Here is a 27,989-nt window from a genome sequence, read left to right as displayed (position 1 = left end):
TCTGGGTGAGAGAGTGTCAGGAGCGGCCGACCTGAAGAGGACGACCTGTCCTTGAAAAAGAACAATTAAATAAATAAGATTACAAACAAAAATAGGGAGAGTCTGAACAAAGGGTGCATCTGGGCTCTGTTTAGCTCATCATAACTCTGAGGTGGGAAAATGTTGTCAACATGGTGACATCATCAATATCAGACATATAATTAACTTTTGCAGCCATGCAGTCAGGGGGAAGGACGGACAGCCAGGCGCATAATAACAACCTGTACAACTTGTAATTATTATTCTCAAGAGACAAACACACACACAAACACACACCAGCAGCACACTTGCGCAAAAACTACACAAACGGTGACGGGTTTCTGTTGATAATAATGCTTTAAACACGAATACCAACACTCAGGAGGAGATGTGTAGTAATATGCAACAAGAGAGACCTACAAATGTCATAACAACTAGGTTATAACATCCAATTTCTGGCTAAAGGCGTGGTGTGGAGCATAGTTTACGTCAAAGAACACAATAGCGAAAATAAATCAGTCACTGATCATCCACTGCTGCCCTAATGTCAATTATTCTGCCTTCAAACTGCACAATGTTATCATGTGACTATATTAGCCAACTATAATATACAACTTCATTCATTCTACTAATTTATCATGCTGCAGTCTGACGTTTTATTTCATATTTCTACCTGAAGCCTGTGACTAGGGTCTTAAACAGGTAACACAAGACCACCAGTGGTCTGCACAGGTATTGCATTTTTATATTTTTTTATAAATGTCCTAGTTTGGAATATGTATATATATAAATTGGTATATTGCAATTGACAAACTGGTAGCTGGTACATGTAAACAAAGTAAAAATGTTGACAAATTTTTAAAACAATAACTTGGACTGAGTGGTCATGTTCAAAGTCTACAGTCGTCTGTGATAATGCTCACCAATCCAGCCACCTTAACAAAGCAAGATACAACAACCATGTGAATGGAGTGACTCATCGTGATTCTTTCTAATTTAGGTCCTGCCTTTGTCTTTGAATCATAAAAAACAAGTTCTGTAAATGTTTGGATAAACGTCTGCTTCCATTTTTACAAGTTCTATTAATATGGGCCTGAGGTGGATGATTCACTGTGAACCAGACCTGGTTTCTGTCAGGGTAAATTGTTCCATGAAAGCAGACTTTAACTTTTTCCACTTATCTCGATTTAGCTAATACTGACTATGAACAGTCACATCCATTTGTTCACAGCGTTAACTGTGCCTCTCGCTCCTCACTCTTGATTGGCTGTTGCACAGGCAAGGAAAAAAGGGACATAAAAGCACAAGGTTCAACAGAGTGCTAACCACCACCAGTCAACAATTTAGGGGCCTCGGCCCTTCTTGTTTGAGCCTACACTAGTTGCGGGTAGTCAAATGATGTAACTGGCGCCTACTGTAAGGAAGCGTAGGTGGCCCCCAGTTATTGCCCTTTCGATCCCGGTATCAAAGAGTGGAAATCAAACTGATCGTGAGAACTCAAATATGAACAGCCTCTTTGTCTTAGCTCATTCTTCATTTCACACTGGGTTAGGGTTAGGTCTGGGCTGTAATGTGATTGTCTCGGCTGAGCTGAAGTAAGTACCAGGCATGATTTGGTGTGGTCAAGTGAGACCCAGGGAGCCTTTGGAGTACAGAGGACCCTAACTTGGTTTTAATAGCCACATTATTTCTACTTCTTACACTGGCACAGGCTCCACTCTGAGCTATTTGCTGTTTGAAGTTGGTAACAGCTGTAGTGTTATAGCCTTTATGGAGAGATCAGCACACTGACTTCTCTTTAAAGAACAGTGGGACTAAAGGACAGAGTGAAAAGAGAGAAAAAGAAAAGGGGGAGAATGCAGGGAGTGAGAGGAAAAGAGAGAGAAAAGAGGTGAACGAAGGAGTTAAAAAAGAAAGAGTTGTGGCAAGGGATTAGTTGAGAGAGAGGTTAAAAGTTTGTGGAGTATCTGGCCTCCTGCCTGCACTGTTGTTTATTGCCCCGGGCCTGAAGATCTGGTGCCAACATTAACCGCACCTGAACCACTCTACAGCGCGCGCGCACACACACGCACACACACACACACACACACACACACAGACAGAGACACACAGAGAGAGGTAAAACAGGATAGGACACACAGCCGGTACTTTTCATAAAGTCTCTAACAGAGTGTCTGTGCATGTGTGTCTGTGTGTGTATCAGTGTGTGAACTACAGTTACAGATGCCAAGTCATGACTCCTCATTTGTTGCTCCTATTACCCTCGTCTTACCCTTCCCGTCTTCTACCTAGTCGCCCAGGATGACTTTACTGCTGCAGTAAAGTCCACGCCTGTGCCAAACTAAATTTCTGGAGCCGGTGTTCAAACCAGCTCAGAGTCTCCTCAGAGTTCCACAGTGAGTTCAGTGAACTGACGACAGATGGGAAGTTCTCATGGTCCATATACCAGCGCTCTGTGCCATCAGCCATTAATAAAACACTGGCCGCAGCAGTGACACACACGGGGTCACTGTGGGCAGAAATCACACAAAGAAGAATGCTAGGATGCCACCCACTACTAACCCTTGGGGACAGACCCTCCTCTGTTCAGCCTCTCTCTTTCACTGGAATTCCCCCTTGATAATGTGCCAGCATACACAGTGTAGCACATATATGCATGTGCACACACACAAACACAGGCACATACTATTTTGTGGAGCAGGAAAATTGTACAAGAGAAAAAAGGAGCACACAAACCATAGTCAGAAGTCACTGGTGGGGGATTGGGAGGGGTACTCACTCTGCCCCGGCCTGTAAGCCTGACAGCCAATTAGTGCAAGGTGAAACTCTCTCACCCCTGCACCTCTACTCAGCCTTGCCCTGGTCTTCTGAACTTGGTGTGGTCAGTGATGGAATGTTGAAGCAGGTCATGTTCACATGCACATCAAAAGCGATTAGGAACAAGGCTCCAGGATTAAGATGAGTCTGTGGACCTTCACATCTTGGGCTAAAACTCTTGAAAGCACTTGGCTTCATTCTGCCCCAACTGTATCCAAGTTGGGTTTTGTCTGACATAAGCCACTCCTTTGCTTATGGAAGCAATACCAGATTACACATTCGTGGTGGTTAAAAAGTTGATATAATGTGCTTTCCTTGTTCTTTTCTCCTCACTTTGTTTGCACAGCTGTTCTTTAACAGCAGGACGACTCACTGTGCGTGTGTGGCTCACTTTGTTCAAAACTGACATTTCATTTCAGAGCAATTTCCATGAAACACATTAACAGTTTGGATGTGAACTTATTTGGGTGATAAAACCGCTGGAACTGAACTGATGTGTAGCACATTTTACACAGTAAGATTGTACTACCCCCCCCCCACTCTCTTTCATTGCTAAATCCCAGCTGTGCAAAGATTGGCAGATTCTTCCTCAGCAGATCTGTGAGAGTTAACCAATCCCTCTGTGACTCAGGTATATGGGACATGTCCTGACAGGCGACCCATAACTCTGCACACACAGTGGAGGATTTGCACAGCCCACAAAAGGGGGGATTTTCAGCAGAACAAGAAGGACTAAGAAAACAAAAAAGAGGAAGAAAGATAAACACCTTCTTGACAACATTCTTTTCTTTGTTGAATCTTAACAAATGGGGATTAAAAAAAAGAAGCAACCATCAAAACACTCATTCCCGAAACATGCCGTCTCTTAAAGCTTCAGGTAAACTGAGGAACCAGTCAGTGGGCATAGAAGACCAGGAAGTGGAGTGGTTCAATTAGACTTTTCTCTTTTTTTATGACATCACATTCATTATATCACTCTTTTGTAATTTATGCAGAACTATTCTGTTAAAATTCCATAAACTTCCAGGTAAGTGATCTCGTTTGAGAGAAGAACGTGTTTAATTCAATATAAGCCTCTATCAAGGTTCATCCATATCAGACAGCTACCTAAATTCTTTGCTATGTTGTGTGAAGAAACTACATTGCTTCAGCCGCTTGGTCCTTGATTGACCCTTACAGACAAGATAATTCAACAATTTACATTACATTCTCACCCAGTAGAAAAAACAAAGGCATAGAATCTTTTTATTTCCCCATACTTTGACCATCACCTTTTCTCAGCCTTGTACTATGTTACCTTTCTACACCACAGACCACACCATAAACAAATCAGTTCGTTTATGGCCTATTGGTGCCATGCCACCATGTGACCTGCATGGTCCAATTACCGTACATGGCCACTGCAGCGCTATACTTGTATTAGATTCACAAAAAAACTTTTGTTTACCTACAGTGGTTGAGTTTCTATAGAGGGAGTGAGCCTTTACAGCAGAAAGCAGACATGACAGTGCCTACAAGACCAAGAGTGAGGGAGGTAAAACCTGCTCTACATTAACACAGGGCTACCTGTCTCCCACAAGGTTTACTACCTGTGTTGGTCTCACGCAAACCAAAAGCAGTGAAATTCAGCCAGTGAGAAACAACCCATGGATTACCTCTCGCAGGACCAGGCCTCTCTCAGCTTGCCGCCGTCAAAAGGAAAATAGCTATTGGCTGCTCAATAAGTGGCTTCAGTGCCTTGGATTGAGGGGCCTTTTCCCCCCCACACTCACCCACCCTGACAAGCATGTATTGACAGAGCAGTTACACACTAAACCACTGGGGGACTCCACATTGTGCCCCAGGCAGCTGATAAATGGAAGTCATACAGTACCTGTAAGCATGATCTCCTGCTCATGGACACAGATTTGCACATACACACTATCGATACAGCTACATCACAGACACACAGGGATTTGATTTTATGCAGTGTGTGCAAAGCAATAATACACAAGGAAAGTGAAGAGAAGAGTGTGTGACCTAGGAATGACTGATCTAATGAAAAGATCAGCAAATGCCCTCTAATAACACCACGTAAGGACAAAGTTCCTTTGGTCACAGTAAAGAGAAGTAAATATATGAATATGCATAAAATCTAATTCTCAACCAGAACAGAGAAGTCGGAGGAAAAGGAAGTGAAAGAGGCACACTGAACACAAGACGGAAGATTGTCTGTGCCAAAAAGCCTCACTGTCAGTCACCTCGGAGCCAATACATTTACAGAGGGAGGAGTCAATGGTGTGTAGGCGAGGGGGAGTTTGAGTCCCTAACAGCCTGGAAAAGAGCTGTTCTGTCTTGTCCTTGCACCCCGCCATTTTTTTTTTTAATGTCCGATCCACTGCTGATAAATAGCCGGGGGTGCAGTACTCGCTTTCACTTTGTGATATGATGTCAGTAACCTTCATTGATCTGTGGGCGAGCAGGCAGGCCTTATCACTGCCTCTCCCCTTGTGATATACTGTGATCCAAGGCCCTGACTGCTTTTTAATACACTGCACTTTAGGTAACAGTGTCGCAGGCTAACCACCCTGCCTACTAACACCTGAGGCCATATTTTACAGCGGTGTTGTGATGGTCACAAAGATTACACAGGGACTAACTCAAGGAGAAGCTGCCAGAGAAATGATAACACCGGGTGAGGAGGGACAGCACCACTGTGATACGGAGGAACGCTGTTATCTGGCCAAATAAGCTGCTTTAACGCAGCTCTGTATCCTTAAAAAGGGCGAAGGGAGAAATTTCAGATGCAGTGGATTTTGAATTTGCATGTACTGCCAACTAACCACACTGGGATAGTCACCTTCACCCACTTTTTGTTTGTTACTGTTTTGGTTTCTGTTGGATCCTTTCACTCCAGTGGTTGTGTCAGAGCTTCTCTGGGCTGTGTTTATAAAACGAGTCAAGCACCTGAGTTAGAACATAGCTGGTGTTGACAGAGCTCAGGGCTCTTAGCAGGGCTGGATTTGTTGCTGACAGCCATTTCCTCTACAGTAGATTCATATGCACTCAGTCTAAGACAACACCTGAGCTGACAGTTAGGAGCTGGACCCATATTAACAACACTTACACCTGTGTTAGAACCATGGCTTTGTTTTGTTTTTTTGGTGGGAGGAAGTGAATATTGTCACTGGCACAGTGGGTGTTAAAATCAAGCTGTGTAAAGATGCTGAAAGGGAATATTTTCAGTCTAGAGTCAGATGAATGTAAATGTTGGCAATTAAAAAAATGCCTAAATTTAAGTTTAGGACAACATGTTTAGAGAGAAAAACTGAAGTTTCCACCTTCCCCATGTACACAGGTTGAAAGAGGCAGCAGATAAAGGAGAGTGGACGACTAGCGGAAGAATTATCCCAACTATTGATTTTAGCTGTTGGGTATTACAGAAGGAAACAGCGGGTTTATCAGGCCAGGATCCCTCTGCACTTTCACTAACTAAACGAGTATTTTCTGGGCTTATCAGGCAAAAAGCTCATTACTGATGGTCTCTGCCTCCCAACAACTATACAAAAAAGGAGGTTGCCACCATTATGAAGGCCCTGGTTGGTTCGGTTGCTTTGTTCTTTCAGGAGACCTCTAACATTTCCAGAGCACTTTAAAAACCCAGCGCAGAGAGAGTGTATCTACCACTCGTGTACAGCAAATAGTCTACTGGGGTTTTACACCCACTTTTATTTTTATGTATTTTTTTATGTTTGGCTACTAATGGATTTGTCACCTCCACAACCTCTACCTCCCTCTCTTCCTGTGTCTCTCTACCGCTCTCTGAGTCAGTGTCATTTTTGCAGATGTGGACTATAACCAGAAATAATGAGAAGTCCTATAATCCCCCGGAGGAGGCTAATTCCAGCTCCTGTCGAAAGAAAAAAAAAAGTGTACAGTATGTTTTAATTACAGACTCAAAGATCCAGACAGATACCTGTGAGGTGCCCGTCCTGGGATTCTCAGCAAAGGTGTCTGTCTTATCTGTTAAACCTGACGAAAGCCCTGTTCTCAGCATGACAACCCAGTATGAGCTGAGCATGAATTAAAAGAGCGCTCATTACTTTAAAATGAAATTATACTCGGAGACATTCTGAATGTATACCAATTTCCCAATATTAATAATGAAGAAGTGGAGAGACGGGGAAAAATTCTCCCTGCAATTACTGCAGAAATCCATACGCTGATCAATGTGCAATCCCATGGATTGTCTTAATACATATAAAATATAGACCACACATATATAAACACCACATGTGTGTATTACTGAGCGTGTGTGTGTGAATTCACTGCGGCGTAAAAGGACTTCAACAAGATGAGAATATTATTGAAGAGATAAAAAGCTGTGTGTAATGATTTACATATTTCATCACAGGCTGCAATGAAAGTAAGTGATTAAAGACAAAATGAGAAGGAGACAGACAAACCACAGCCAGAGAAAGAGAGAGGGAAAAGGCAGACGGAATATTGACAAAACTAAACAAGACAAACTGCAATACAGGACAAAACAATGTGTAAATAAAACCATTTCCCACACGGTGTAGCTACAGTAAAAGCCATCAGAGAACAGTCGGCCCTTTGTTAAATATTCCTGCCACTGGTTTTCCAACTATGATAGTTTTATTGGGTTCTTCGTAGATCACTAAGCAAGGTCTCATCCATTATGTCCCACCACTCCTGACTCCTGACATCTACCAGGAACTTCCCGGAAAAAAGAATCGCAGCAGAACATGGCATAGGTGAAGGGGCAGTGAACTTGTGCCCACCCTTCTGTCTTTTTGCCTCCAAGTCAGCCCTGTAATTTGCTTGGGGCGGAGATAAATCTTATCTTTGAGACCTGATTAAGTTTTTAATTTACACTCCAATCAATAACCCAGGTCTATTGGCAATGTGTCTAAAACTCTATTTACCAAAGGATTCTCTGCTATCAATTGATCAAGGACCCGGCAGCCATAAATTATAGTTTTGTGCAAGTGTGTGTGTGTGTGTGTGTGTGTGAGCAGATGAAGAGAGACAAGAAAAGAGAAAGGGTGACAAAGTAGCAAACGGGTGAGAAAGCGTCAGGTTGTATGTGACTGACTCCAGAGTTTCAGATAAAAATAAGAGCTGTAACATTTGAGCAAACTTCACCTAAGATGGTTACACATACAGTAAAAAACACACACACACTTACACACCCTGAAAGCTGAGCTAAATATATTGCCACAATATTCACTCGAGAAGCTGATAAACCAACTGTTGGTATTTTATCTGCAGGCCTGCAGCCAGTCTACCTTTGCCGAACCCAACGCTTAGATGCTGCATGTAAATGAGCAGAAACGTCAGAGGGAAATGCTTTAATCACTCACAGCCTCATGACTCCGAGGAGACGCACAACAGGAGTTCCTATATCTGGATCAACAAAGCCTCCTATTTACAGACTTCTCCTGTATGAGCACCATTTCCTATTACCATCAACTAGTTTCCCAGGAAAACCAAAAAAAAGATTTTTTTTTCCCCACATAAAACCTGCTTAAAAGACACCAAGAACAAACCAACAGATATTCTCTGTTGGTTATTTGCAGCTAAGTATTTTTTGTGTAGGCTTATAATAAGGGAAGGGTCTGCCATGGAATTTTTAAATCATATCTTCATAGGTAAAATCACAAGCGCTGCCATCTTCACAGCTTCTACAGTCTAGTTCTGTATGGAGATAAACTAAGAACCATTTGGGCACAGAGCTGAAGGGGCGCAGATAGTTCAGCTGTTCCCCAGCAGAGAGACGGAGAGGGGTGAGGGGGAGGCAGTGTTATCACTGTGGTGAAAGTGTCATCATGGCCGTTCTGCTCTGACCCTGCTGACTCACCGATTCCTTTACATGAGATCATTTTGGACAGCTGACCTCAATATCATTGTGCTCCGTGGATGGAAGAGCTCCAGCAGAGTTTCTTATCACACTGCCCTGCAGAGGCGACATCAGGGGGCCTGTGTTTAATTACTCATATAAAAAGAAGTCTCTTTTCTTTTACTGTGTACATGTTTTCTGCCTCGTGCTCATTTCCAAATCATCTTCTCAGCATTGACGCATCACTAAATGCAGACGTATTAATTTTCTTTTGTTTGTTCGTTTTTGCCTTGACAAAACAAGAGATACACCGTACAGTATGTTGACTTCAGTGAGAAACTATTTCCTCTGCATGTTTCCACCCACGATTTAAAATTACAACATACAAAATGTGCTGAAAAAATATTGTTGGAACAAATGTTTGGGAGGATGTGATGCACTACACCATGCCATTAGCCGAGAAGCTGTCTGCTAAAATCAAGCATAAACATGTGTCAGAACTATATATAATTATAGCTGAAAAACTTCCGCATAGGAGAATGAATCACCTCTGCAGCTGGCTGCCGTGGCAAGACAGAATACAGTACCCTGTTATCCTCACCTTCATAACAGCTCTGGGGGAGGGGGATCAGAACACTGGGAACATGCAGACTAGAACAGACAGACAGGCTACGTACTATGCCACAAAGCACAACTTGCTGAACCTTTCCTGGACTCTACTTGGAGCCACCGACAGATACGTGTAATCAGCCCCATCCCCATGTTTGTCTCTCTCTCTCATTCCCTGTCTCTCTGGCTAATGTCTCCGCCTGATTCGATTGAGGCAATTAGGCAGTAATCTATAGAGCTAGGGAGTGATGGAAACATTTCCCACTGTCCTCCTCATGTTTCTCAGAGCTGCTATAATTACCTAACTTTGTTTCTCATTAAACATCAGAGCAGTATTTACATACCCAGATCCAATTTGGCTCTGCTCAGTCCATTCCTTTTAAACTGTCTCGAAAATCCTGAAACATGTCCGTAAACAGAGGGAAGGAGGAGTCGTAATCTGCTGCTATTTTAATCTAACGTTTGTGTCTTTACCAGTAGGACAGATTTTGCATAAATGTTGGGATTGAAAGCAGAGTCGGACTATGTTTAAATAATGCAGTAGACGATCATAGACCGTTCTGGATGTACTGGGGAAAGGGAGGTCTGTGAACATGTGGAGTTTGATTTTTGAAAAATGAAGGATATATCCTTCAATCCCTTCCAATGAGCCATCAAGGGAAGTGCGATGGTTGACCTATTTTTATTCCCCGATGGCTCCCATTCCGTTAAAGTCATTTTACAAGAACCTAGAAAAATGTGGAGAACAGAAGTCATGGAGGAACATTAAAATGCACTTGAAAATATTTTGACTGCGTGAGAAACTTGAAGTTTAAGCATTAGCACAACCTCTCTCTCACTCACACACACACACACACACAGTTTTACAAATAAAAGGATATTATTTCATGATAAAAAAAATTACATTTAACTAATGAAAACCAATACTTGTTGCTTACTTAAATGCTTAATTCTTTAGAGTTCCTCCAGCACACGACAAGAAGATCTAGTAAAATACTTGAAAAGATTAGGCTAAAAATCCCAGAGTCAATACTCATAGATGTTTAACTTGAAATGTTGCCTTTTCTGTTAATCACACTGCTATTGTAAATTCCAAATTTTAGCATTGTCAGCATAACTATTTGACAGTTTTGACACTGTTTGTTTATATTTATATATATTATATATATATATATATACATATATATATATATATAGAATAGAGTATAAACATTTGTTTTTCTTATCCTTGCTGCATAAAGCTTATTACTATCTTCGTTCTAATCCCTAATCGCTCCTGCTGGGAACAGACTGAGGCTGTTTTACTTTGTCATATTTGGGCTTAACTCAGAGACCGTGGAGAAGAAATAAAGGTATTCAGCAGCAACAGTGCCGTAGGTGGACCCTAACCCACCTTTACATAAATACACAGCAGCTAACGGTGCCCCAGAGGGTGGGCTGTTCATTAGGAACATTTTTGCACATAGCATTTTTCATTTGTTTTACACAACCTGCCTAACTATTTCATCTGTATTTTAAATGGACAGCTGTAGGTTCTACGACTTCACTCAACAATAAATCTTTTCGACTCCAGTACCTGGATAAGTGGTTTTAGATTAAAGTTTGACTTGGTTTTCATTGGACACCGGCATCGTTGTCACCACCGGTGTATGTTGTCTTTTTCTCATTTCCCTCTGTAAGCAAAAGCCTTTCGTTTACAGGGTTCACGAACAGAGGGTAATTCTTGTAATTATGGCTTCAACTCACAGGAGATCACACTTTTAAAGTGTACTATAGGAACACATTAATGTGTTCGGCTTCTTGTGGAATGCTTAAGTAAACAGTGTAGATGGATAGAGCTCCATGTCAGGGGTCCAGATGGGCAGGCAGAAAGACCTGAGCTCAGCACTAGCCGAGTGGTTAGCAGAGGGTTAACTGCACTGCCCAGTCACAGGCATGAGGTGAAACAATGAAATAATAGCAGCGGGTGAACGCTCAAAGGCAGGGGGCAGGGTGTGTGTTTGTGGTTGGGGGCTCCTGCAGATGTTGCTGGGCTTCAGGCAGGTCACCCAATCACATGTATTAGCATTGGCAATTGAGGGAACCGCGGATTAGGCAGCTGAATGCCTTTTTCAGCTCAGTCAGCTTAAACATGTTGGAGAACCAGAGCAGGGAGGAAAACCCTGGACGTGTAGTGACAGAGGAACCACAGAGTAAAAGTACAGAGAAGGACAAGGCTCAGCACGGCTATCAGTGTGTTTACATACACTGATCAGTCAGTCACAGCTAAAGGTCCTAATGCTGTTGTCCACAATGTGGGGAAACTCTGGAAATATCCGTGCTTTGAACTAATTACTATTAGTCCGGTTTAGGTTAACATGTCATTTTGGTTTGAAGCACAACAACAAGTTAACTGCTGACTAACTGGCATCAGGTCAAACTGGAAGTTAACAGCTCTCGTGTGGTTGTTGTATCATAAGCATCACCACAAACACCTAGACTTGTTCTTTGCCATGATTCTGATACCTCATCCTGGTCAAAACCCAGAGAGGAAACTGTGGGGCGGGGGCAGAACATCCCAGCCTGTTTGGGTCTGACTGAAGTCATATATTTAGTGTTTTAAATCCCAACCACATCATCTTGGGTCCTTTAATCTAGAGTATAAAATGAGATTCAGTATTATTTTTGTCACAATATGCTTATTAAAAAAAAAGTCTGACAAATACAATTAGATTTTCCTATTGTCATGTAAATGTTGCGAGTAAATGCTTTGGTCATGAAAAGCACAATGCTCAGGGCAGGAAAGGATGCTGGGAGAATGGCAGATGCTGAAAAATGATTGACAGACAAATTGCACCAAAATGACTAAAACAGCTAATTAAAGAGTTTAACAAACAGACAATACAAGGGAAATCAAGCCTGTGATAATTTGATGGTTTTGTCATGAGTGTCAGAGGGAGTGTACATGGAAGAACTAAGATTTCTATTTGAGGCAGATTGAGTGAATGTGCAGAGACAAATGGCTTCCTTTATTCTTTGTATGTCAAAGAGAGGGAGAGAGAGACAGAAAGAGAGAGAGAGTGAGAGAGCTGAAACAAAAGCTTTTCTGAGTGTATGTGTGCTGTCCTGTCCTTCTTTCCCAGGACACAGGTCTGGAGAGGCCTCATATTTCTGGCTGCTGTCAGCAGGGTGAGAAGCTCAGACAGCGAGGGGCAGCTGTTTTTTGACGAGGAGTAGTTTGACTCCCTAACATACGCCCTTTGATCCATTTTGGCCTTTTCGCCCAGCCTTGTTCCCTCTGGTGTGTGTGTGTGTGTTCAGTATGATATAGGGTGTAAAGGCTTATTAAGTAGAACACAAGCGGTGGCAAACTGTGGAACTACAGCAGGAAACAAGTGAACTGGTAAAATGAAGTGGAAAGACGACACTATTCTCTCTCTTTGTTTTAGCACAAGACAAATAATTTCAGTGGAATGCAGCTGGGCCAGTTTGATACTGCTGTGTATTCAGCAGAGATTTTAAAATACCCACCACAGAGGGGCCACGAAATACTGTAGTAAGATGTACTTTACTCACAGCATGGAAGGCACCAACTTCTCCAAAAATGACATTTTCCCCTGACAATGTGGGTGCTTTGTATGGACATAGAATACAAACAGAATTGCAGAACCTGCCGTGAGCCTCGTGTACGACCGTGGGTATCAAATAATTCAAGTGCGCACAATATGGAAAAATAGGACTTCTCTTTTAACAACAAATGATACCATGAGATCAGTTTCGCTAAGTAAGTGTAGAGTACACTACTTGTACGCACAAGTGTGTGTCTGTTTGTGATATTCTTTTCTTCCTATAGTAATATTTCACAAGTGGAAAAACAAATGAAGAGTTTGCTTTTGTTTCCCTGAACGAGAGCTGCGTGTTTTTCCTTTGCATCACTACACTGTCATTGTCTTCAGATCATTAACAACAAAGGCAGAAATGACAGTTCAGGGAGGCACACCTTTGTCCCTTACCAATGACTGTGACTGTAATGACTCCACAAGGTAATATTTGCTAGCTGCCTGTGCATAAATTTGCATTGCATTAGAAGTTGACCTAAATGCATTTTCTATTTCCAAAAAGTAATTAGCTGAGCATTAGTTGAGGGGAGAGAAAGAACACTATAGGTTTGAATCCTTCCCGAACGGGTGGAGCCTAGACAAGAGCTCCAGGAGGGATGGCTGCGGAGCCGAGCTGGGCCAGCAGATGAAAGAGGAAGTAAACAGGGCCAGAGTGCTGCCTCTTTAATCTACTATATTAACTCCAACTCCACAAGGGGAGGAGCCAGCATGCAGGCAAATGACACAGCCTCACAAAGGGGGAGTGTCAATGAGGGGGTAATAAGGAAAGACAATGAGTAAACAAGTAGGGGAAGTACAGGGCCTGGCATGTTTGAAACACCCTGCTCTTCACTGCCTGGCACACACAAAAGCCCTGTTGTAATTAGCCACCCCAATCGGTTGTTCATCATTTGCATTTAAATGCCCTCACGGGCAAACACTAAACAGGCTGACATAAGCCATGCCCAAAACAGACACACGCCACACCTCTACCCCCTCCAGTCGGTCTCTGGGGTCCACTTAGACTGGGATGCCCCCCTCCCTTCATGCAGTGCTTGTACCCACCACCGACAGGCTGGCATCTATCACACAGAGTTCACAGTGCTGGTACTCGCTTTTTGTTTCTCAAGAGATTGTGAAACAGTGCAGCCAGTGCAGACTTGTGAGAGGCCACACAGCCATCTGTAATATTGAAAGTACAGTTTGCCCCCGTCTGCAGGGCCACAGCTCAACGGGCAAAGTGTGCAGGTGTCAGTCTTTTTTTTTTAACAGACATTTATATGAAAGACAGGAAACAACTATGTGAACTATACCAACCATGCTTAACACACACACACACAGCTTTTCCTGAGGAAGCTAGGGGTTTGTTTAGTGTGAGAAATTACTCTTCTGTCTCCGTCAGGGTCAAAACCTACAGACTTTTATAAAGAAGCCAATATGGCAGAGGAAAAAAAAAGACATTTGTCCCTTTGTGCGTTGCACAGTAAACCTGTCAAACAGATTTGAATATTTTTATAGCTGTGATTGTGAAAATGCCAACATGTCTGCTGTTTTACTGCACGTGTGTATTATTGTCGCAGCAGCCTGTGTCTCAGTGCAACACTTCCTCTTTCTACTGGTGTTTTGATAATGGTGACTCCTGCAAAAAAAAACAAAAAACCTGAAACCAGATAAAGGAAGGAAATGATGAGGTTGGTATCTTTGCCCCCCTTCCGCCCCACTCGCCTCCTCCTTGTCCTCCTCTTTTCCCCAGACTGCAGCCTCTCTCCACCAAACTCATATTCATTCCAGTGTAAATAAAAGCTGGGTCATCTACGTATTTGCCCTGTGCCTGCTGCAAAGCTGCCAGGAGGAAAACAAAGCATCCACAGATCTGCTGCACCACACGAGGGCTTCTCCCTGACTTAATCTTCCCACTTTCAAGAGTTTTTTTTTTCTCTCTGAGCTTTACTCATCTCACATAAAGTCTGCTGCATGAAAAGCTATCCACATAAAAACCCCAGTTCTCACCTGCCATGTGGCCTGTTGTACCCAATCAGGGCATGACCCAACATGAGGAAACACCTGGCTTCAGGAAACTGCAGGCAATAAGACTCTGCTATATGGCCATGCTTCACCTGACAGAGAAATGCATGCACTTTGTCTTTTAGTTTTAGGCACGACAGTGAATAGAGTACACACAAAGTCAACAAAATACATGTGAAACAGCAGCCTTAGTAGAGAATCACACTAAAACAGAGCTGGGCAAAGGCAGAGCATTTCTTGTGAAAGAGTGAGTACTTGGCATATCATGGTGAAAGCTGCTGTAACAGTTGGTATCCGTTTTGAACCCTGTTCTTACCCCAGACTGACTTCCGATGTGTGGTCAGAGTGCATTCTGTTTTACTGCTCCACACAAAAATACCCTCTATACTTTCTATCTGTTACCATGAAGTGAAACAGTTAGTCAAATTAGTAAGCAGATGTAAAGAATCATTAGACATAAAGCAACATGTTATATATAAATATCTACAAAACATAATGCAATATGATTCATTATTTAAACAGTAGGGTAGAAAGTGTATAATGCCACAGTGACCAGACCAGGCAAATGACGTCACAAAGCCGAGGTCAACCGTCTGTCATGGCTGTCTAGCCCGAGTCAGCCCCATGGGATCTGCCCCACCCCCTCTCTAGCCAGAACCAAATCTGCTCGGTGGCAGTGAGTGGGGGGAAAAAAACAAAAAAACCTGAAAGCCAAACAGTAACTGAGGACTCTGTGTAAATGTAAACGACACCAGAATGTCACTGTCACGGGGTATCACCAGCTACAGCTAGGTCAAAAAAAATAGGCAAATAATTAAATACACTACAAAAAACTGAGACTAAGAATAATGGGTTTATGTGCAGTTTTATTTGCTTTATTGTGTGTGTATGTGTGGGTGTTATGAGGAGCTGAGAGTCTCTTCCTACTAAAGGCTAAAAGACACACACACAGACAACCACACGTTGTGCAATGCTTTTGGTGTTACTGTGTGGGAGACTGCTCCCTCTCTAATCAATTTATTTAGAGGCACTCGGGTCCTGGTGTTTGTTCATTTAACACCAGGAAAATGAGAAATCGCATTTGTGGAGGTACAGTGAGAGCCAGAGTGGAAATCACACGTGTGTCGAGAAGAGGCACAGAGTGAGAGGAAGGTACGGAGGTAGAGACACCTTACAAGAGAATGCAGCGCTGCACAATTGTGGCTTTGACAAGGTGTAACAGTAATTGTCGTATAGTCTGCGTTGTACAAGTAGTTTACGGCTCCGCCAGTGCCACTTATAATTTAGGCCAATCAGAAATCTCTCATAAATCCAATCACACGCTGACAGCCATGTCTAGAAGCTTCTTGGAGAGAATGAGGTGAGAGGGCAGCAGACAAACACAGTATAGGCTCCTCTTCTTTATTTTAATTCCTGCAGTGGTGGGACTCGGCTGTAAACATCCGATCATCTGTGCAATCAAACACACGAGCACCGCCAGCAGCAGGGCTGCAGTAATTCATCGTTAACCTGAAAATTCTCATCACCATGCATATCATGTGTATCAATACTGCGGGTGATGAAACCAAAGCAAAAACTGTAGAATGACACCACAGACAGTAGATGGGCTGAGGTGACCGCTGAGATAAAACACAGACACCGACAACAGCTTAAACCTACGTGTTAAAAACTATTAAAGAGTGGAATTATTAAAACATATAAATAAATAAATCTATTGACTTGAACATATTAATAGTTTGATTTGTTCTTATAGGTCTATCGGTCACTTTACTGTTTATTATTATACCTTAGTTTATATTAGCAACTGATTAAAACAACAAATGTTTTGCAGCTATTTAATAAAAAGATTTATATTTATTTTCAAATTAAACGGGAGTAAAAAGGTACAACAAAATAAAAAGGTACAACAAAATACAACAAAATCGGTTAAAAATATGATATCATATGTAACACACACATTCAGTGCCCTGCACACACAGGCCTTCTTGTGTATGGGTAGAAACTATGTGAGCAGAAGCTGGTAGAGAGCTGACATCAGAGGACTACGGAGGCTACAGCACTTAGAGGCCATTTTATTGCTTTGCTGTGGTCAAGTGAGGTGCACCGAACTCAATTCCACCACAACAATGGCAAAGAGGGCCGCAGAGACAAAAGAGGGCTATCCCTGCTTCTTAACCCCTTCACTGCTGGCAGATCAGTCGCCTGGGGCAGTGAGCGAACAGGTCCAGGCCACCGTGGGAGAAGCTGAGGTCATGACAAATGGCCAAAATGTTGCAACTTACTGTACTGTATGTGTACCTACTGCCTGGCAACAGCTCTCCCTGCCTCTGTCACTCCACTTCACACACCGACAACAGAACATGAAAACAGAGTATGTACAGTACACGAGCCCATCCACCAATGGCCAGAGACCCATTTGGTCTCCCTGACCGTGGAGGAAGTTAAGCTTCACCTCGGCCCTGTCTCACATCAAAACATACTGCAGCCTCCTCTCTACGTTGTGCCACATCTGCCCCTCCCTTCCCTTCTCTCTCTGTCTCCGACTCTCTCTCCTCCCTTGGGAAAATGTACGGGCTACTGCACATTTGCAAATGAATTACACTTTTTTGTTGAAATAGAGTGTGTGTGTGAATTGTAAAAAAAAAAAAAAAAAATAGGAAAGAGGGTGTGTGAGAAGAACAGGGTTCTCCTGCCTCCCTTTGCTTTCTTTTCTCTTATTGATAATCCTGAGGAGGATAAGCTGTGGGGTACACAGAGAGGAAGTGGCACAGACCTGCACGTTAGCAGTACATTCCTACAGCCAAGCTTTTCCATCACATATATTTATATCTGTATGGATTTACAAAACAAAAAAATCCCTCCAGACGGGCATAACAACTGTTAATCACCAGCACAGAGTGACTGGATTAAGTGTACCCACTGAATAAAACTATAATCACTGTGACTTCATGTCATGTCCATCAAAAACACTATTAAAGTACACAGACTTAAAATATCTTTATATCACATCCATGGAGCTCTGCATCCAGTCTTTTAAGGTTTTTTTTTGTTTTGTTTTTCTACTAAAAGGTTGAAGTAAATGTTTAAGGTTATGTGTGTGTATGTGTGTGTGTGTGTGTGCGCGTGGGAGCATGTGTGTGTATCTTGTACTAATACACGCTGGAAGGTTGTACTTGCCAAAAACAGAAAAAAATACAAATCTTCTCAAACACATGCCATCTGCCAATTAAATTTGGATTAAATTTTTTTTTCTGATTCAAATATTTAAATCTTTACATTTCACCTTTTTGTCAAATATTGTGTTTTTAAACAGACATTTTAAAAATATATATATATTTTCAATGCAAGAGGCCATGGATTAAATAAAAGACAGCAGAAACTAGTCGGCTTATGCACCGTACATATGCCAAATATTGTCGTCCTCCATTTACTTTCTCACATGCACACACGTACAAACACACACACACACACACTTCGCTTACACAATTCAGATTTCACAGACACAGATAAACAATGCAGGGGCAGTTATCACTCCACGAGGCACAGTAACACAGAGGAAAAGGAAGAGGATGACAAAGAAACAGAGGAGGATAAAAAAGACGACGTGTGTGTCGTCAGAGTCACAGGCCAGAGAGGCCCACGTATTGTTCCAGGGCTCAGCGTGGGGAGAGAAAGGCGACCTGGGCTGCCTCTGTCTAAGCGTCCTCCATGTTTTATGCATTCTGTTCTTTGTGATGATAAGCGCCATCGCAGAGGGTGGAATGCTGGCCTCCAGGGTCCCAAAAGAGGGGTGGGACCAGTGAATAGCCGAGGTGCAGCTCAGTTCAAATCTGCAGTGGTCCCCGTCACCCCTGACTCATAGGTGGGCATATGTGGAGCGAACGGCAGTTCCCTGCTATGACCACTATAGCTATCTGCTGCTGCCACGCAGGATATAGTGTACGCTAGGAGTCACAGTTCTTAGCTTCTGTACAGCCGGACACTAACCCAGCTCCACAACAGTCACTACTGTCATCATCTTTGTTTTTACTATTAAAAAAAAAGAAAGATAAAAGATTTTGCCAAAAATATTCCCTCTTAATTCTGACTCACACACTCCTAAACAAATAACCAAATTAATTTATTAATAATTGTTTGTCAAATAGTACAACACAAATTATTTTAAAAAAACAACCCTAAAACCATGGAAACTATTTTTCTGCTCCTCACTGTGACATTATTCTGTGCTAGGAATACACATAACTACAGTAGCCTGTTAATGTAACACCATGTGGTTCGTACAATAGTATTTACATAAAACCAGAATGTTCTTTAATTAGAATCCAGTTCTGTGCACACACGTGTCCAGGCACAACCTCTGACGCCATGACTGGAGTTTGCAGCCGTGATACAACTGATCTGAACATGATAATTGTGAAAGAGCAAACCACAAACATCTTTGCCAACTTGACTTCAAACAGAAGGATGTCGCTGAGCACTGAGTGAACATGGAGAAAGTAAACCATCAGATCAGAGCTTGTTGTTTTTTTCTAAATAGCCAAGAAACCTTTGGGCAAATTGTGAGAAATAAGGGGAAGGGACAGAAGCTATGCATGCGAATACACACACACACACACACACACACACACACACTGAACATGACAGCCATGTCATCCAGTCTCCTCCTCACTTACTTGCTCACCCCTGTGCCGAGCCGAGATCCCTCCCACTCCCTGCTCCTTTACGAAAGCATGATGCGTGCACTGTCCTCGGCCACAGGACAAGTGGAAGAACCAGTCTGGGGTGAACGCATATTCAAAACTGCACATCACATTCAAAGCAACCGTTTGTGTGGACTGCCCCGTCATTACACATGTCCATGCAGCTAATGTGCAAACAGACGTTATAGACAGGCTTCACATTCTCCTCTGATTTCAGTGGCGCCGCATCCAAACAAAGGTAGACCTATTCATATTTATAAGGCATTTCCTCTTATGCAACAAACAATGTAGAGAGAAAGAGTGAAAAGAATTTTATATATATATAAATATAAAATAAAACGTTATAAAACAACACCTAACCATTTGTGTTTGTTTTAGAACAACAATAACCCATGTGCTAAATGTGTATGCAACCCTCAAGCACGTAGGATCTGTTATGTATAGATCTAGACTACTGTTCACCCAAAGAGGGCTCTCCTAGACCGAGGATATGGATTACGGCTGCAGTGGACTATCACGAAAAGGTGGGACTTAGGGGGAGATAGGGGGAATAAGAACTAGCTAGCTGGAGGAAGAGAGAGAGAGAAAAAGAGAGAGAGAGAAGGGAGGCAGGCAGGAGGAGCGGAGGAGGAGAAGGGGTTATGGCAGCATAACACTGGCATTACCTCCCTTTTCTCAGCAATACCCCGAACCATTTAACAGGCCTATTCATGATGACGACTGCTCTGTATTTCAATGATTGGCTGTGCATCTCGCACACATGCAGTCGAATGACACGTGAATGCTGTGAATATACCTGTCATCAAACACGGTCAGAGACACGGGCTGCAGACAAACAGTGGACAGATGTTTTCCTGCCGTGCATGGAAACTCCATATTGACTCAGAGGTCGAAAAAAAAGGAAAAGAAAAGGTGATCTTAAAAAAGCAAATATTGTTTTTGTTTTTTAATGTGCAGTAATATTTCACTCAACTTCACTGACAATATCTACAAAATTAGAGTCAAGTTTTTACAGGAATATTTGTTATATTTTAATTAATTCGATTTTTTACAAATTAATGACAATTTTCAAATGTAATACAAAACATATATTTAATTTATGCCTGCTGAAACTAATTAATATAGCTTCCCATAATTAGATTATTTATTTTACATACTTTTATAATATAATTCTATTTACTTTTGTTAAATATTTTCTATTTTATTTATATATGGTCAAATAAATGGGGCCTAAAAAGAAACAATTAATTACAAAATGACAAATGGAAAAATAAAAAAAGAGAATGTGACTTGCAGTAATGTCTGTGGTTTTGAAATAGAAGTAAAAATAAATATCACCCAGTAGGACTAGCATGTGCAAAATACTTGGAGCACCACAGCGAGAGATGAGCCACACCAAAAAATGTATTTGTAATACAATACATAGAAATGAATGACATCCCTTCACCTGTGCCAGGAACTGTTAGACAATTAAAAAATATATGACTGTGTGACGGGCCAAGAAATCAGACAGGTGAGATGGCAGTAAACATTCCTTTGTTTTGTAACAAATGACGGAGAGGAGGAGGAGGAGGAGGAGGAAGAAGAAGAGGAGTGACAGGGGAGGAAGGCAGATTACTGGGGTTTTGGCACATCAGTCTACCTGTCCTATAAAGCTCTTTGGGCTGAAGTGAAAAAACTGGGATGTAAATATTCACAAAATGGGTGCAAGAGCTTAAAATGATCAAATGTCTGGGAGGTGGTTAAATAAAAACGACAGGGAGAGAAGCTGAGGGAGACTGTGCTCCTCTTTAGTCTGAAAGGTAGAGATCTGTTTATCTGACCCACTCCCCTGATTCCTCCTCGATGGCCCATGGCTATCTGACCCCTTCACCCAGCCCCCTTAATGGTACTACCCTCAGCCCCCAACCACAGCTTCTTCTTTTTTTAACTCTCTCGTTCTTTCAACATCCAACACTTTTAACATTTAAATTCCATTTCATTTCATTGAAAGTGTCACTGATGCAGTATTTCAGCCTCAAATGTAATCTGTAGCCTTAAGTCTTAATCCTGGAATCCTGGATTTGCTGACAAGTGCTCCGTGTGGATCCCAAAACACAACAAGCACCATATCCCCCCTTTTTTTTTACTCCCTCTTGCCAGACCCTCATCATCCCAAGGCTGTTTGCAGGAGGGGGGGGGAGTCTTTTTTTCACTCTGCATTCACTCTATGACCCCTGGTCCCCCTGCTTCTTGCTGTCTGACCCAACACCCCTCCAACCAGCCAAAACACACAGTCACACACACACACACACACCTCCTCAGCCTCCCTTCTCCTCTATTTCCCCAACATAATTATTTTCTTGCCTCTGTTCGTTTGCCGTTTTTTCCCTATTTTCTTCGTCGGTGTCGCGAAAAAATGTCCCGATCCTAAGTTGTCGTTTTTGCTCTTTTTATTTCGCGTCTCCGTCAGAATTTAAGTGCAGTCTGTCGGAAAAACGGTCGCGTATTTATGCTCGTATTTATAGACTTTATCAGGTCGGAAGTTGCACCGACAAAAACAAGAGAACACCTGCGTCTGCAGTCAAATGTAACATTTTTGGCGAGTCTTCGGAGGTAAACAAATAGAATTACAAAAGATCCGTGTTTTAAAGAAAGTGTCAGACAATACACTGTAGGCAGAGCATAGTTTTGTGATTTCTAAGAAAAAAAGACCAGAGTCCGTGTTTTGGTAAACGTTAAAACAGGAGGTGGTGGTCCCGGTCCGGTCCTGAGCTGGGTTTAAATAGTTTAGACTGTGAAGTTGTTTTTATCTGCTAAAGGTCAGGGTTCTGCTTTCATTCTAGGGGTAAAAAATGTTCTCTCTGTGTCAAAGTCTGAAACGGCAGCCAAGTAGTTGTAGGCAGCAGACACACTCTCTCACACACACACTCACACACAAAACGAAGCTCAGGTTGTGAGACGCAGCTCACACACAGAGACTGTCCGTGGACCAGATTCTGCTGATCCGCTCCTGTCACGAAGGAGACCCGGGGATGTGTTTTTTTTCATCCACACACTCGCCAACACGAGCCCCCTTATGCACGCACAAACACACGCACGCACGCACACAAGCCGATCGATTTGCATGTGACTTCGTCAGGGAATAAGCGAGAATCGACTCTAAAACGTGGCTTAAAAAGGCAAAAACAACAACAACAACAAAATAAAAGCTGAAAAAAGGTGGACAAAGTGCGGTCAAGAGGAAAGTGTGTAGCTACAGGAACTGAGGCAGGGCGGAGAAGGCACTGAGACACGTATGGGAGAAGAACAGGGGGGAAAACGCTGTTAATCCATTCACACCAGGATTTTAGAAGCACACGACTGTGTTGAACCCCCAACTGGATGTCACCAGTGTTTAACCCGATATTTTTTAGCCAAAACGGGGCGAGAGGTGTTCTCCCTCCTTGCCGGACGCACACGGATCCACAGGCTGGACTTGGAGCTCCTTTCCTGGGCTGCGGCTCATGTGGAGCCACCGCTGCCCTCCGTCCGCTCCCCACAGCCCCCTTCGTATCGGCTCTGTGCCTCAAAAACACGCTGCTCGACACCACAAACCCCCAAATCCAGCTCCCTCACCTGCCGAAATGCACACATTTGTTTTAAAACCGTGATTTTTTCTCTACGATCAAACGGGAATGAGAGGATCGCTGAGCCTCCGCTCATTTCTTATCCTGCCTTCACCAGGAGGAGAGGACGATCGCTGATGTAAACACAGGTAACTAACCGTACAAACGGACAAAAACGGACAATAAAGACTAACTAGTCGCAAGAAAAGAACTTGCGGTGAGCAGCTATTTGGCACAGTGGTCCGAACAGCCAGCTCCGCTTCGCACGTTAAACTAGGAACAGATTGGAGAGAGAGGCTGAGGTAAGTCTCCGGCGAAAAGGACAGGATCGTGGAAACAGAAAGGAAAAAGAGACAAACGCAAAGTTGAAACTTACAATTTCTCGCTGCCGCTTTGTGATCCTCGCTTTTTAATCCAGTAGTGAGATGATTTTGCTAAAGATCCCATCAAGGCAGTCCCCTTTTGGTCAGTTTGCGCTTAGGGTGGCAAAAGAAAGAGCATTGTTGTTGCGGAGTGTAGAAAAACCAAGTATAAGTTGTTAAAGGCAATATAAAAATAATTTGGATGCAAAGCAGGCGATGAGTCTTGTGTTAGAGGGAGCGAGGAAGAGGTGAAAGTGAGATCTGATGATTGAAAAGAAAAAACTCTTTGGATCTTTATTCCTGCTAATTAGTTTCCTGCAAAAAATGGCTGTGATTAATTCAGTGCGCATGTGCTTCATTACACAGGCACGAAGGGAAGGGCTAATTAGCCGCCTTCTGGATCAATAAGATTCAGCAAAGGAGAGAGCTCGGGAGAGAGAGGGAGGGAGGGGGAAGGAGGAGGAGGGAGGGAGGGATGGATAGATAGATACAAGGAGGAAAAAGAGGAAAGTAATGGCCATGAATTGAAAAATATGGAATTAAGAACAGCGGAAAGTAAGAGTTTGATTAGACTGAAGATTGTGAAAGTTAATACTGGAGCATGGCTCAGCCCGCTGCTACAGACACTGCTTTTTTTCCCCACTCGCTCTTTTTACACTTTCTGAAATGTTTTTTCTACACTTTGTGTGTCTTTTCTTAAATAAAGGATATGCAAATGTGGACACAAGTAAAAGTTTAAGCGGTCATGCTTTATTTTATTTCGTGTCTTTCGAACCGAATGTGTCATTTTGGTCGCGTTAAAGCGCACGAATCGCACGCACACGCGTCGCGTTCTCCGTGACTTAGTTGATAGTGTGCGTTTTCAACAACTTATTGGAATACATCAGTGGGATCGGCGGCTACAGAGGTCGGAAATGAAATGTGCCACTTTGACGCGCAGTCCTCTTGTAAACGTGCAAAACCATTTTTGAAAGCAGCAGTTCGCTAAAAATTAAACCACGTTTAAGGCGATTCCTATGCAAAGAGCGAGGCAGGCTGCTGTCAGAGGCAGAGCAGGGCTGCTGTGGTACAGCCGGAATAAAAATGATCTTATTATGAGCAAAGAAAAGCACCTGATTTTACTAAGATATATTTCAGGCACTAAGACAACGAGACTTTACGCTGATGACAAAATGCTGCTTTTTTAAACATTTTTTTTAAATAAAGTTTAATCTAATTTATGTTTACTTTAAACTGCACACAACATGGACTGACATCTGTAGCAGGATATTTTATTTCTATTTCAATATCAAAACAATAGACGTTAAAATGTTATTCAAATATGAGACACACCGATATTTTCCAGTTTACACAGAAGTGTGTGTTTTGGATTCATTTGGCTAAAACATTTGGAGGGAAAATAAAGAATTGGTACCTTTTTTTGGAATATTTAAATTGGACTTTATACAAATATTTCACTTCGCTCTGGAAGAATGACAAGAAAAATGTGAAAGATTTAATAGCTTTTGTCAGTTATCCCCTGAACAGAGAAAAACAGTAAAGCTACATGTTTAAACCAATACGACCAATAATAAATAAGGTGGATATTTTAGAAACTAAAGTGGTAAAAACAATACATATCTGACAATCTAATTTAATATTAGTTAACCCCAAAAAGCTATTGTGTATGGTTTAATGGAGAGAAGAAAAAAACAACCTCAGAGTTCTTCCTTTTTTAATCATAATATTTACTGTAATAATTTCATTAAAATAAAATAAGAATCTCGATGTTCAGCTAAGGTTTTCTGCACCATCAGATACCAGGGAGAGGCTGACATTTGGAGGAGTATCGTGAAGTGATGTTGGAGAAACAGGTTATCGTGACATCCATTACGAAACTATAGTGAGGACACGTTGTCAATAAGTGTGTGTTTTCTCCTAAATAATAAATGTGACAGCCTTCTTTGGAGTGTTCTGGTCAGCTCTGGCCTGTATAGTTTGTCTCACTGTCTCGTAGCATTTTGATATGTTTGGTGGTGAAGATTATCTTTTAAAAAATGTGACCAATATTTAAAATAATGAAATTGAATCGATCTTTTTTGTGGAGTGTTTTTCTCCTGGAACAGATGTCCTCTGATTTTTTTCCGAATAAAAGGACAGTATTGCAAAAAAAAAAAAAAAAAATCAAACCCACCTTTGAGTCTGTCAGTGCTCTTTGTTATGATAATTTTATTGTTGGTTCTCTGCGGACATGGACAGTCTGTCTGTCAGCATACGCACACTTCTTTCTGTGCAAACAGCCCCATATAGACTGCTGCTCCACTGGATCCAGGCTGCAGCCTCCACTGATCACACTGCGTGCAGTGTTTATTGAAACAATACGTGGATTTGATAGTCTGCGCCCATATAGATGCTGCTGGATTCCGATACAGACTTAATGGCCAAATGCCACGTATGTGCTCTGTGGTCCTGGACACGGTCCACGCGTGCTTTTTAACTTAAAGAAGTCATCGACTGTACAACAGATGAGACATGAGTGAGACAATGAAACGTCCAGATACTTCTGTGATTCTGTCTGTGCAGACGTGTGTGGATAAAATTGCACGACACAGAAGAGTGTCCTGTTCTTTCGTATATATATATATATGTATATATATATATATATATATTTCCAAGATTTCACAAGACTGAAATCAGACATGATCGTGATGTTGTAGAGCGGTGGAGATGCTTGATGGGTATGTTACAGTCACATTCCTCTGAGGCTGGGAAGGTTATGAAGGCTACGTGCGTTAATGCGGATCTGATATCAAATATTTAATTTAAAGAGCACTGCATGCAGTGAAATCAAAAACCTTATATTGTAGTCTCCCTGTGACCGAGGCTCAGCCTCTCCTCCTCAACACCTCCCTCTTTACTCGTGCTTCTAAAATATATGGTGTGGTGTAACACACGTGTTTCCTCAGCTCCGTGCGTCCATAAGCCGAGGCAGCCTCCCGTACCTGTTCGAAACACCGTTGTGTATAGCTCTTCTTTAAAGACTGCAGGAATCTGCAGGATTTGCGACATGTCTGCTGTGTGTCGGTTAAAATGAATAGGTTGTGGCCAAATGGCGTGCGAGCGCAGCTGAAGGAGCGACGGAATAATAAAGTCTATAGAGTCAATTTGAGGCTCGAGTATTGGACAGCTTTGATTCTGTCAGCCCCCACCCCCCCTGTAAAAGCCTCATCACGCAAACAAGTTTACAAACGTATGCACGGGCCGGGCTGACGTCACTCAATCAGTGACCATAGTGAGCAGAGTGTGAGTTTAATCCAAAGAAGGGGCTGCCAGACGGAGGCCCTGATGCCTTTCGGGTCTATGCATCACTTTAAAAAGGTGGGGGGGTCAGAGGGGCCTTGGTGGGCTGACAGGGTCTAAAGCTTTTGTGTTATAGCACCATTCATTTGCGCCTCTCTGTGGGGAAGGATAACTGTCCACGTGCCAGCCTGAATAGGCACACAACCATGAGTGGCATTGCAAATCAACACAACCTGTGGCATGACATATGACAGACCGTGGGTACATGACAAAGGGAGAGGAAGAGAGGCTTAAAAATGCTAAATGATGCTCAAGTAGAGAGGAAAGCGCTGGACCATCAGCAGAGCTGGGGGAACAATGCTGTGCATTCAAAAGCAAGGAAAAGCCCAATAATCGCTTCCACCACTACTGTTGGCCGGTGAAGCTCAGCCGTATCCACGTGCAGCCTTCTCAAAACAACAGCAACACAAAGAAACAACAAATATATATTTTAACAAAGTATGATATAAACTTTAACGCTCACGTGATTTTGGCAAAAACTCAAATTGAAAAAGATGAAATACCTTCTCTCAGTGAAAGTCATACAACTTCATGAAGCAAAATCAACCGTCATATCCTGCAGGATTTGGGGATTTGAGATGCTCATAGGCTGCAAGGAGATGCCAGTCATATTTCCAGACTTTTCTACAGAGAGATACGAAAGGCATCAGAGATTTGTGAGGAAAGTATTAGAATGGATGTTCAACGTCATACAAAGACAAATGAATAAAAAGGAAATTAAAAAATAAATACAAAAAGAAAAATATGGTTATGGCATTTGACTGACAGTCAATGTAGGCTGCATCTTATTGGCCACGAGGGAAAGTAGCCCAACATCTGTGTAAAAAACAAACAAACAAACAAACAAACATCCACTTAACTGGCACACGCACACACGCACGCGCGCACACATCGAATTTTATACTTAATTTAAAATCTTATTTTTGTAATAAAATTATGATTTCGCAATATTAAATATAAATATAATAATGTTTTTTATTTATTTTTACATTTTTTGTGATCGTAATGAAACTGTAGTTGTGTTAAAAAATAATAAATAAATAAAAATAATCACCAATACTGCGCTGTGTAGCAGCATATCAGTGCACACTGGAGAGTGTCCGACTCTCCAG

At 42.2% G+C, this 27,989-nt stretch overlaps 1 protein-coding gene across 1 annotated transcript in view; it reads right to left on the bottom strand.

Moving 5' to 3' along the window:
* Window positions 1–27,781, bottom strand: part of zfhx3b (zinc finger homeobox 3b) — a 126,543-nt gene extending 98,762 nt beyond the window's left edge. The window contains exon 1 of the mRNA XM_017032549.2: window positions 23,553–27,781. The gene's annotated coding sequence lies outside the window, so the exon portion shown is untranslated. The remainder of the gene's footprint in view (window positions 1–23,552) is intronic.
* Window positions 27,782–27,989: the final 208 nt, after the last annotated feature.

Source organism: Cynoglossus semilaevis, chromosome 5 (genome assembly GCF_000523025.1).
Source record: "Cynoglossus semilaevis isolate Cse_v1.0 chromosome 5, Cse_v1.0, whole genome shotgun sequence".
NCBI classification, from domain to species: domain Eukaryota; kingdom Metazoa; phylum Chordata; class Actinopteri; order Pleuronectiformes; family Cynoglossidae; genus Cynoglossus; species Cynoglossus semilaevis.
Note: the sequence above shows the minus strand (reverse complement) of the source record. Positions and strands in the feature narration are given on the sequence as shown.